Source organism: Engystomops pustulosus, chromosome 4 (assembly GCF_040894005.1).
Source record: "Engystomops pustulosus chromosome 4, aEngPut4.maternal, whole genome shotgun sequence".
Lineage (NCBI taxonomy): Eukaryota > Metazoa > Chordata > Amphibia > Anura > Leptodactylidae > Engystomops > Engystomops pustulosus.
In genome coordinates, this window is record NC_092414.1 from 152483935 (window position 1) to 152494144 (window position 10210).

Sequence of the window (10210 nt, forward strand, 5' to 3'; positions counted from 1 at the left end):
CAGAATGTGCATGAAAGCATGTTACATATGTGCCCGATGGACAGATCGCTTGTTTCTGGATGTGAAAAACATTTGTATGTTCATAATTTTTCTGTTTTTAAACTGTAACATTTACATTTTTTTATGTCTAAAAAACAAGTTTACTGCAGTGCAGTCCCAAGATTCAGAGACTATGAAGTATTCTAGTTTTGGGTTCACATCTGAGCTCTGGGAGGAGGGTGGGTTAATGGGACCCGCTTCATATTATGTCTCCTTCCTTTTTCCAAGGGACTTCACTTCCTGTGTTGTCCAAGGAGGCCTCTCATTGGATGAAGTGGATCCCGTGACCCTCCAGAACTTCCAGTTGGGCAGTCCAAAACTGGAAGTAACAGAGCACCAAAGGAGGCAGAGCAGGCTATGTATGTGTTCTTTTTATTTTCACCTTAGCCGTGGGGCAGGTTATATTAATGGTGCATTTTCATTAAATTCTTAAATTAAACTCTTTAGTTTATCATTCCAAAAATTTTTATTTCAAAGGAAGCATCACAACTGTCCATAGAGCTTTATGGTCTAAAAAATATTAACTTGTTTCAATTAATAATTTGATATTAGAATGTGTTGTGAATGAGTACTAAACATGTAATATTTAAATATTTTTATGTACATATTTTGTTAAAAAAAAAACATAATTTGTTTGAAGATTATATCAGTAAGGCCATGCATACTACTTTATGTTGTAAATCTGTTCACACATCAGGTGAGCACGAACCACTTCCCTGTGTTAAGATATGAGCAATATGCTGCTGCTACACTTGCTGTATAATATATGCAATAAAACAACATACAAGCATTTGCTTGTAAATTTTTCCAGATAAAAATATTAAAATAAAATAGGTCCCATGGTGATGCATAGGGCAGCAGGGTGCACGCACATTCATTTGGGGAACAACAGAGTTGCAAGTAACTTCCATTCTCGTGATCTGTGTCACTTAGATCCCAACTGAGCAGCACATTGGCCCGTATCCACAGGATGTTAATGGACAAGCCCTTAAAGGAATAATATTCTTTCTACAATAAATGATACGTAGTATCCAGCTTTATTGGCAGGACCAAATACAAGTTAGCACTGCCAAAGCATTTACAAAATATGGGGTTGTGAGGAATGGGGTGGGGTGCAGGGTGATGGGGAACAAGATGATGGGGGACATGAGGTGTGTTTTTTTATAGTCCATGGTTTTATATATGTCTCAGTCCTTGGTATATCACAAGTCTCTCAGCCTATGGCAGGCAGTTACATATTGTGACACAATGGCGTTAATTTACTAAGGGTCGCACGGCCGCATTTCAGTCGGGTTTTACGACGTTTTCGGGGATCGCGCTGCTGGGACAGGGATATAGAAGTGGATTGTGTTGCACGCAATCAGATTTTGGGGAATCGGCACCGGCTTTCATGCCACCGAAATCGGGGGGACACTCTGTTGGACACTCCAACTGATTCGGACAGAGCACGGGATTTAACTTTAAAATTGTGTCGCAAGCCATGCACTTACATGCATCGAGAAGATGGCGAACTCCGGCGGACCTGAGCGGGGAGCGACACATTGTAGTGAATTGCGGCAGAGTGTATTCGGAGTGCATTCATAAACCCCAATGTCCCTTGTGGTCTCCTCTTCCCCCAGCAGGATGCATATCTTCTCTCCTTCCTCCATGGAAAGAGATTTGAAAGTCTCCTGAAGTGAGTGTCCCTCACTGCTGAGTATTTATAGCAGTGTAGCAGGAAGTGGATATCATCCTTGGTGGCTTCCTGGTCCAGGTGGCTTTCTGGTTGGCACACTCTGCTCTCTCTGGGCATGTATGTCTGTCTGAGCCACCCTGACTCCACGGCCAGGTTGTGAGCACTCAGTGTGTAGCAGCTCAGGATATGACTGTCTTTGGGGTCCGGTAGTTTCTCCAAGTAAGGGTACATTCAGACGACCGTCTATGGGGATGCATGGTGTCGTACACGGGGAAAAGATAGAGCATGCTCTATCTTTCCCCATATGTGCGTCCGTGCACCGCTGTTCTCTCCTCCTCTCATGGCTGTGTAAATGTACCCTAAGGGGATAGTCTGTAGTCTCTCTGTAGACTCTGGTTGCATGGTATGTTCAGCAGGCCTTGTCTCTAAACCTCTGGATGGCTTGCTTGAAGCTTCCCGGTTGGCGGATTTCTAGGCCCAGGTAGGTGTACCTGTCAGTCACTTTCAATGGACAGCTGTTCAGCGTGAAGGAGGGAAGCCTGGAAACTCTTTGGAACACCATGATCTTTGTTTTATTTAGGTTGATGGGTACTGTCCATGTGGTGCTAAATTTCTCCAGGATTTCCAGGTTGTCTTGGAGACCTCCCTCAGTAGGTGACAATATTTAAAGGTCATATGCATAAAGCATAAATTTCACCTCTGTGTCATGTAAGGTGAGTCTGGAGGAGGCCTTCAGGGGCTGCAGCCAGCTCATTGATGTAGATTTTGAAGAGCATTTACAGTAGGTGGTATATTGCCCCATCTGCATGATAATAAATACTTACATTACTGGAGTGAGTTCCGATGTTTGTTGAGGCTGTCATGGAATCTGGATAAGATCATTTTACGAGGGGCTTGTTGAGAGACTGGTATTTCTTCAGAACCAGACAGATAAGGCAAAAGTAAACTGTTTACTACTACAAAGAGAGAGAAACAAGCATATTCACCAGTTTCCCTGCATCCTCTATCAATTATCTAAATTTTGCCTTTGAAGACGTGTTTCAATTCAGAGATCATACAGAGAACAATTTGATTGAACAGCAACTCTGTCTCATGTTATTATCATTGTTTTTGAATGAATCCATCCTTATGATCAATCAATGTACATTTTTTCATACTTTTTAATTCAGTTGGATACTACAGTAACAAATATTAAAGGAGTGTCATTAAAAAATGTAAAAAAGAACTGACTGGTCAACACATAAAGGCATGATAAATACCCTATCATTTTTCTCCTGTATAATCTTTTAGGGACAGTTAGAATAATAATTAGAACGTGGCTATTTGTTTGTATTGATTTTGATTGACACAATCTCTAATTTACTTATACTCACCTTATCTTGCCTGGCTTGTAGCTTGTAGATAAGACTCTGTACACTGTTGCTTGCTGGAAGGAAGTACCTGTGTCTGAGCTGGTCTTATAATGCAGGGGGGAGGGGCAGAGAGCACTGCAGTGTGCAGACAGAAGAAGCTATTCATGAAAAGAATCTGACCATAGTCAAAAGATTTACAGTCAGTCAGATCCAGGGGTAACCAAATTGAAAACACCAGGATTGAGAGAGACTGGTTGGAAATATATCTGTGAAATGCAGTTTTTTGTTAATAACAGTAAATTACAGAATTTGTTATTTATGAATATTTTTTTTATTGTCGTAATCGAGAGGAATAGTTTCTCATCATAAGGACATAGTTTTGAACACTGGTGAGATAAGTGGCTAGCCCAAGAAAACTAGCCATATAGCTGATGACAAGCCTTGGCTTTAGAGAAAAGCCAAAAGGAGACAACTTTTGCTAAAGCCACTGGCCACGTCTCCCCACGTGTTACTTTTCCATCAGCGTGCCCTAACTTATAGATGGATTATGGGAGTAATGGAACATTACAAGATAGTCTATAGAATTTGTTGGAACCAACACAACAAGTGTACAAGCTGCATTAAACCTCTCACACTTGGGGGGTCTATTCTATCCTAATTTTAGTTTATTCAGTGCACATACATAGTGGATATTCTTGGCTATATGTCAATGTCCTAATCAGCCCAGGTGTTATTTGTTATTTTGTAATAACTTTAACTTGGAAAATCATTTTTACTTTACTTCCAGTGTTGATTTCCAGTTGCAGTTTATATTCTAGCCATTAGTGAGATACTACTTTTCATTCTTCATACTCTTAAATTAAGTGATTTATATAATCATATAACTTACAGATCTGAATAATAGTCCATTATGTAAGAACATGTTTTATAAATAAATATTATATTTTTATAGATCTTTCTACCACTGATATTTGCCTGATTGCTGCTTCCCAGTGTTGTAGACCCCGTGGTAATCTTCTGGCATGTCACCAGCTACTGGAAATAGAAAGTACTAAACTACACAACATTATCATGTTATATTTAGAAGTAACATGCACTCTGCTTTTCCAGGCCAGTTCCTTTACAACTATAATTTGGAATGATTATCAAGGTACAGAACATTCTCCACCAGGACCCTAATACAAAATTTTAATGTGATATCTGTACATCAGGGTTTAACAGTTCCTATTATATGGGTATCACAGCAATTGCAGTACTGGCATTATACCCCTGAAGAAAAGGGTAGAATAATAATAATTATTGCTTCAAGGGCTTGTAGGCCCCAAGTCTGCAATTTCCACTGGTCTGCAGATAAAGGGAGATCAATGGTTTTAACTGTATTACCCTGTGTATCTTTTCTAAGTGCAGCTATTTAAGTGCACAACAGAATTATTCCAGAATTGAACCAGAATGGAACAAAGGGATTTTATCTGTAATAATATGTATAACTCTTGTCAAAATATTATACGAAAAGCACAATAACCTCTTTCCTCCATCGCCTTTCCAATCCAAATCATGTGGACTTGTAGTGGCACTAAGAAAAGCTGTACTGTCAAGATGGCGCCGCTGTAGGTGGCTGCCTGTGCATTGGCACCCGCTTTTAACCCCCATTACCCTCCCACCCTACACTCCCACCCTACACTCCCTAACCAACTTGGCCTTACACCTTATCACTCCCCACTTTATTTTGGATCAGCACCAGAGGCTCCATATCGCTGGAAACGGATCCTGGCAGCCTAGAGCACCAGTTACGGCTTCTTGGAGCACCAGAAATGTATGTTATCACAACCAGAGCCTTACCGCAAGTCAGGAGGGACAAGTGGCAACCAGGACTCCGGTACTCCGGTACTCGGCAAAAGTGGGAGAAAACCAACAGCAGAAGCACACTGCTATATTACCACAACACTGTTAGCGCTGCAAAGGCACCCCTATACATGTCTGTCTAGTCTGTGTCTATGTGTTATTGTGACTGGTATATTTTTGTACCATAATTGCTTCCCCATAAATAATGTAATGTATCATGTAACCTGTATTGTGCTGTATCGCAATGTCCTGTAACTGTTTTTATGCAACCAATGAACTGGCAACATGTAAGAACGCGCCTCCCGAAGTATTTAAGTATCTGTAACATTAAACCTGTCTCTAACTGTGTAACAATCACCAAAACACTTTGTACACAATCATTTCCCCAGGGGATCAATAAAGTTGTATTGTATCGCATTGTATTGCCATCCTGCAAAACCTGATACACTTGAGCTTTGAATCTCTGGGAAATTGTCATATTCAAGCTCCAATATAAAAATGTGTAGGGGGTGTAACAATATTCTTTTAGGTTTTTATTTGAAAATGTTGGTTCATTTGGCCTTTCTGGCTGCTATGTTATACACTATGCAGCAAGCTACAGATTGCCATTCAGGTGCAAAGATACTGTCCTGCGGCTAATTCTCCAAAGAACTAGAGTAAAAGTCTCTTTTAGATGAATAAAACTAATTTTCAATTGCAGAAATTTCGGTGACAAAATCAGCAGTGTACCAGCAACGCCTAGAAATATAAATTCACCCATACCCATTCGGTTTTCACTGATCCTGCCTCCACCAAATGGATTACCTGTGTTTGATTGTATTCTAAAAGACATTTTGAGGGGATAGTACTAGAACCTGGGAACATAACATTCACATATCAGATATATAAATGTAACATAGTCACTTTGTCACCAATTTCCATATTTCTAAGGTGCCCTTATTGTAAGATGAAAATGAGGACAGCTGGCGCTCGTCAGACATTAATTAGGGAGGGATATGAAAAAAAAGACGTTCTTGGAATAAAATCCGACAATGAACTTGTTCCTGTGTAATGCAAAACTGAGGATGCTTCTTTCAGGAAAGATTACAGTGGAATGGAAATTGTCTTATTAATTATGTGTATTCAGAAAACAAGTCGAGCAAACACTCACCATGTGCTTTTTTCTTTCTGCTTAAACCTCAAACAGTAAACTTAACTGCAGATGTGAACATTCCTCCGACTACACACAGATCTGACATTAAAAAGACGTCTATGCCGCGACTGTTTACAGAAGATGAATGTGCTGATGTCTTTTATTTCAGCTTATTTAAGGCAAAGGAAAAAATACTGTGATTCATTTGGTGCCCTGAGAAAATCCTGCAGACTATGATATATCTAGAACATGGCAGATGCTAATCAACCATTTTTAACCTCTCCTCTGCTGCTACCCAGCAAACAATGCACCGCAGCCCCATTCATTTCAATTTGCCTAAACTACAAACTAGGTCAGTGATGGTGAACCTTTTATAGACCAAGTGCCCAAACTACAACCAAAATTCACTTATTTACTGAAGAGTGCCAACATGGAATTTTAAGTAGTAACTTTTTGTTACCTGTTTTTCCACACATCTTTCAATCGTACTGGCCCCTTGAGTACACCAAGACAGTCGAAAGAAGGAGGGCAAATTACAGGAAAAATGGTTGGTCCAGCAGGATGATCTCCGAAAATAATGCAGTTCTGTCAAAACCGTCTAACTTTTCCCGCAGTTCCAAACAACCGAATAAGTGTTGCTTTAAAATAGCACTAAGAGCAGCATTTCTTCAGTTGCCTGGGACTGCAGGAAGATTCAGCGTTTGGTGAACTCTGTCCTAGGGAGATGACCTGAGTGCCAGTGGAAAGGGCTCCGAGTGCCACCTTTGGCACCCGTGCCATAGGTTCGCCACCACTGAACTAGGTCATTGATGGCCAACCTTTGGAGCTTGATGTGTCTTGGGGGGGGGGGGGGGTGACTTCTAGAAAAATCCATAATTTAGCGATATTTGTAGTTTTAATAACAATAAGATCTCTTCCCCCAGTATTGCTTAGCCGTAACTGTGGTGCATACACTGGGAGCAGGGTGAGATTTCCGGAAGGTTGTACACTCTGCTATCCTGCCTGTAGTAACCGGAATGGACCTTGGTCTGCCACTGACAGGACTACTGTGGGACACAGTTCTAGTGTTCTCAGCTGTCTGCATACACAAGTGTGCAATAAATTCTGTGCAGGTGGGAGCTTTGGCTTCACTGCCTAAGTAACTGCCTTCACCAATGGAGGTAAAATTGCCACTGTTCATGCTGCAATCTCAGCAGGAGAGGTGTCTCAACCTTTAGATGCTGGTGCTGTCAGGTACTGAAGCCAGAGTAGCAAGAAGACAACATCATCATCCGTTGCTGAGGGTACTTTCCTGCTCAGAATGCAACATAAACAGCAACTATTTTATGTCCATTAGGGAAGGGCACCGTGCCACATTGTTAGCAGGAGAGATCCCCGCCTCCAGAGGCTGTCAGCTTGCTGCATGGTAGCAGAAATGGGGGACCATATTTACCACTGCCCGGGATATGCAACCACCAGGGACACCAGCCATGTGGAGCAGGTGTGGGATGCCAGTCTCGAGTCCCAGGTCACAGGTACACCTGTGCACCTCCATCCCCCCAATATGGCCTTGGAAGGCTGACTTACCCATCCACGCTACAGCATTGGCTCCTGTGGCTAATTAGAGCTGGCCGTCCGCTGACCTAATAAATAGCCTGCCTCTTCCTGTAATCCCAGACGGATCTTTGTGCCTCATTGCCATTGAAAAAGCATTTTTGACGTTCTGTGTATTATCCGTTGTGACCTCCTGCTATGTTCCTGATCTCGATTCTCTGCCGCCTGTCTTGACCTTTTGCTATGTCCCCAACTCTGATCCCTTGCCGCCTGTCCTGACCTTCTGCCTAACCATGACTCTGATTCTGCCTGCCAATTCTGTACCTCATCTTGGCCACCACTGCGGCAAAGTTGCGCCTGTGGAGCAACCTGGTGGTATCCGGCCACAGCAAGTCCAACCCAGATTTCCGTGCAGGGCCAACAACTTAACCAGCTCACCGCCAGGTGTAAACTAGCAATTTGTATATAAATGAGGCCTTTGTTAACCATTAGTGCCTTTACTTAGGTCTACTGTTAGCCACTATGAGCACTTTACAGTAGACCACTTGTGGCTCGCACAATCGGGACAGTGCAATACAATACCCATAACAGGGCTGTCCTGTAGTTAGGACCACCATACTAGTCCAACACTGCTGGCCAATGCCTGAAAAGTATTAATTGTTCAAATAGGACTAGTCCTACATGTTTTAATGATTTCTATTAATAAAATTAGTATCGTCTTTTAAACGTTTCCAGTCAGGCAGGATCTTCTTATTGTTTTCTGAATTGATGCCATGGGGTCTTGCCGTTGGTGACTATGCAGATCAATTCCGTACTTTTGTCTCCGAGCTTTCAAGGTATGAAGCGGCCTTGAAGAAAGGACTTGCTAGTTGAGTCAAAGAGGCTCTGTCTGCATGGGACATGCCGTCTTCACCGAGTGACCTCATCACCCTGGCTACTCAGATTGACATCCAGTTATCTGAGCGTCTGAAAGAGCAGCGTCTTGAACAAGCGTAGAGCAGGATCTGTCAACTGCCTCGCTTGGCCCCTGTCTTCCAAAGACCTCAACAACTTCCCTCTTTGTCTGCTATGTAGGAGGCCATGGTGGATAGAGATTCGGTCCGGTACCGCACTGAGCCTCTATGTCTGCAAGTTGGGGCATTGCACAAAGAGATACTATCGTTTTATGTGCTACCCCAGTCTACGTCTTCCGTGGTTGCAGCACCACGCACTTGTGCTCAACTGGAATACTGGGGAAGTTTTTGGCTGGGACCGGCATGCCAATCACGCTGTCTAGCGGCACTTCATCCTGTGTCCACCGTGTCTTTTCTGGTGTCCTCCAAGCCTCTGGTGGGTCTTCCTGCTTCTTACTTGGACTTCCTGGCGTCTTCTCTGAGAAGCAAGCGGTGACTCTTCCACCACACCGTCTCTACGACTGCCCTATAGAGCTGCTGCCGGGCACATCTCCTCCACTGGAATGGGTGTACCCACTGTCTGTAAACCACAGCTATGTCAGCCTATGTGAAGGAGAATCTGCAAAAAGGGTTCATACGCAAGTCCTCTTCTCCTGCCGGTCCTGGTTTCATTTACATGGCCAAGAAGGATTTGAAAAATTCTCATTGATTTGTTACTTTATGGTGAAGGCTATATCATGTGAAAATTTGTTATATAATAAAAAAGGAGCAATAAGAATTAAGAACGTGTGTGCCATGTTTTCCGAATGGACTACAGATGGATCCCATGAAATTGTTTGCGGTATTTCAGTGGCCTAGCCCAGTGGGACATTGGCTTCCATAATTACTACCGGCAGTTCATATCACATTTTTGCTCCCTCGTGTCTCCCATTGTGACGCTGACCAAGAAAAATGCCAATCCTAAGCACCACCCACCGGAGGCTGAAGAACCTTTCTCCAAGCTGAAGTCTGCCTTTGCCTCTGCTTCTCTACTCTCTTGGCCTGATACAGAGAAACCGTTCCTGCTTGGTAGGTGCTGATGCCTTTCTCACCCAGAAAGGGCCCAAAGGCCGAATTCTCACTTGCGCCTTCTTCTCAAAAAAAGAGTGGCGTTATCGTTATCTGAAAGGAGCTTGTCATCCAGTCTGCATCTGTATCTATCTCTCATCGTCTTAATCCATGGCAGGCTCCTTGGTCTCTCATCTTCCCTCGCTTTAATTTCCTAATCCATTTCCGTCCAGCAGAGAAGAATGTCAAAGAATATCAAAGTAGCATCTCATACCTTCAATGTTATTGGGGATGAACTCCTGAACGCCTTGCTGTTGCCGCTCCTGTGGATCTAGGGCAAATTCCTCCTGTCAAAACCTTTGTTCAACCTGCTCTTCTGAAGAGGATACAGACTTGGGGACATTGCTCTAGTATGGCTGGGCACCCTCGGGTACAGAAATCTGTTGATCTCATCTCTCGTTTATACTGGTGGCCAGGATGTACGAGACTTTGTGAGTTCCTGCATCTCATGTGCCCAAAATTAGTCATCAGGTCTCAAGCCAACAGGTCTGCACCTGCCACTGCCTATACCCATCTGCCCGTAGACTCATATAGCCATGGACTTTGTTACAGATCTTCTGCCTTCTTCCGGTAATAACGTCATACGGTGGGTCACAGACTGGTTCTCTAAAATGTCCCATTTCATTCCTCTGCCTGG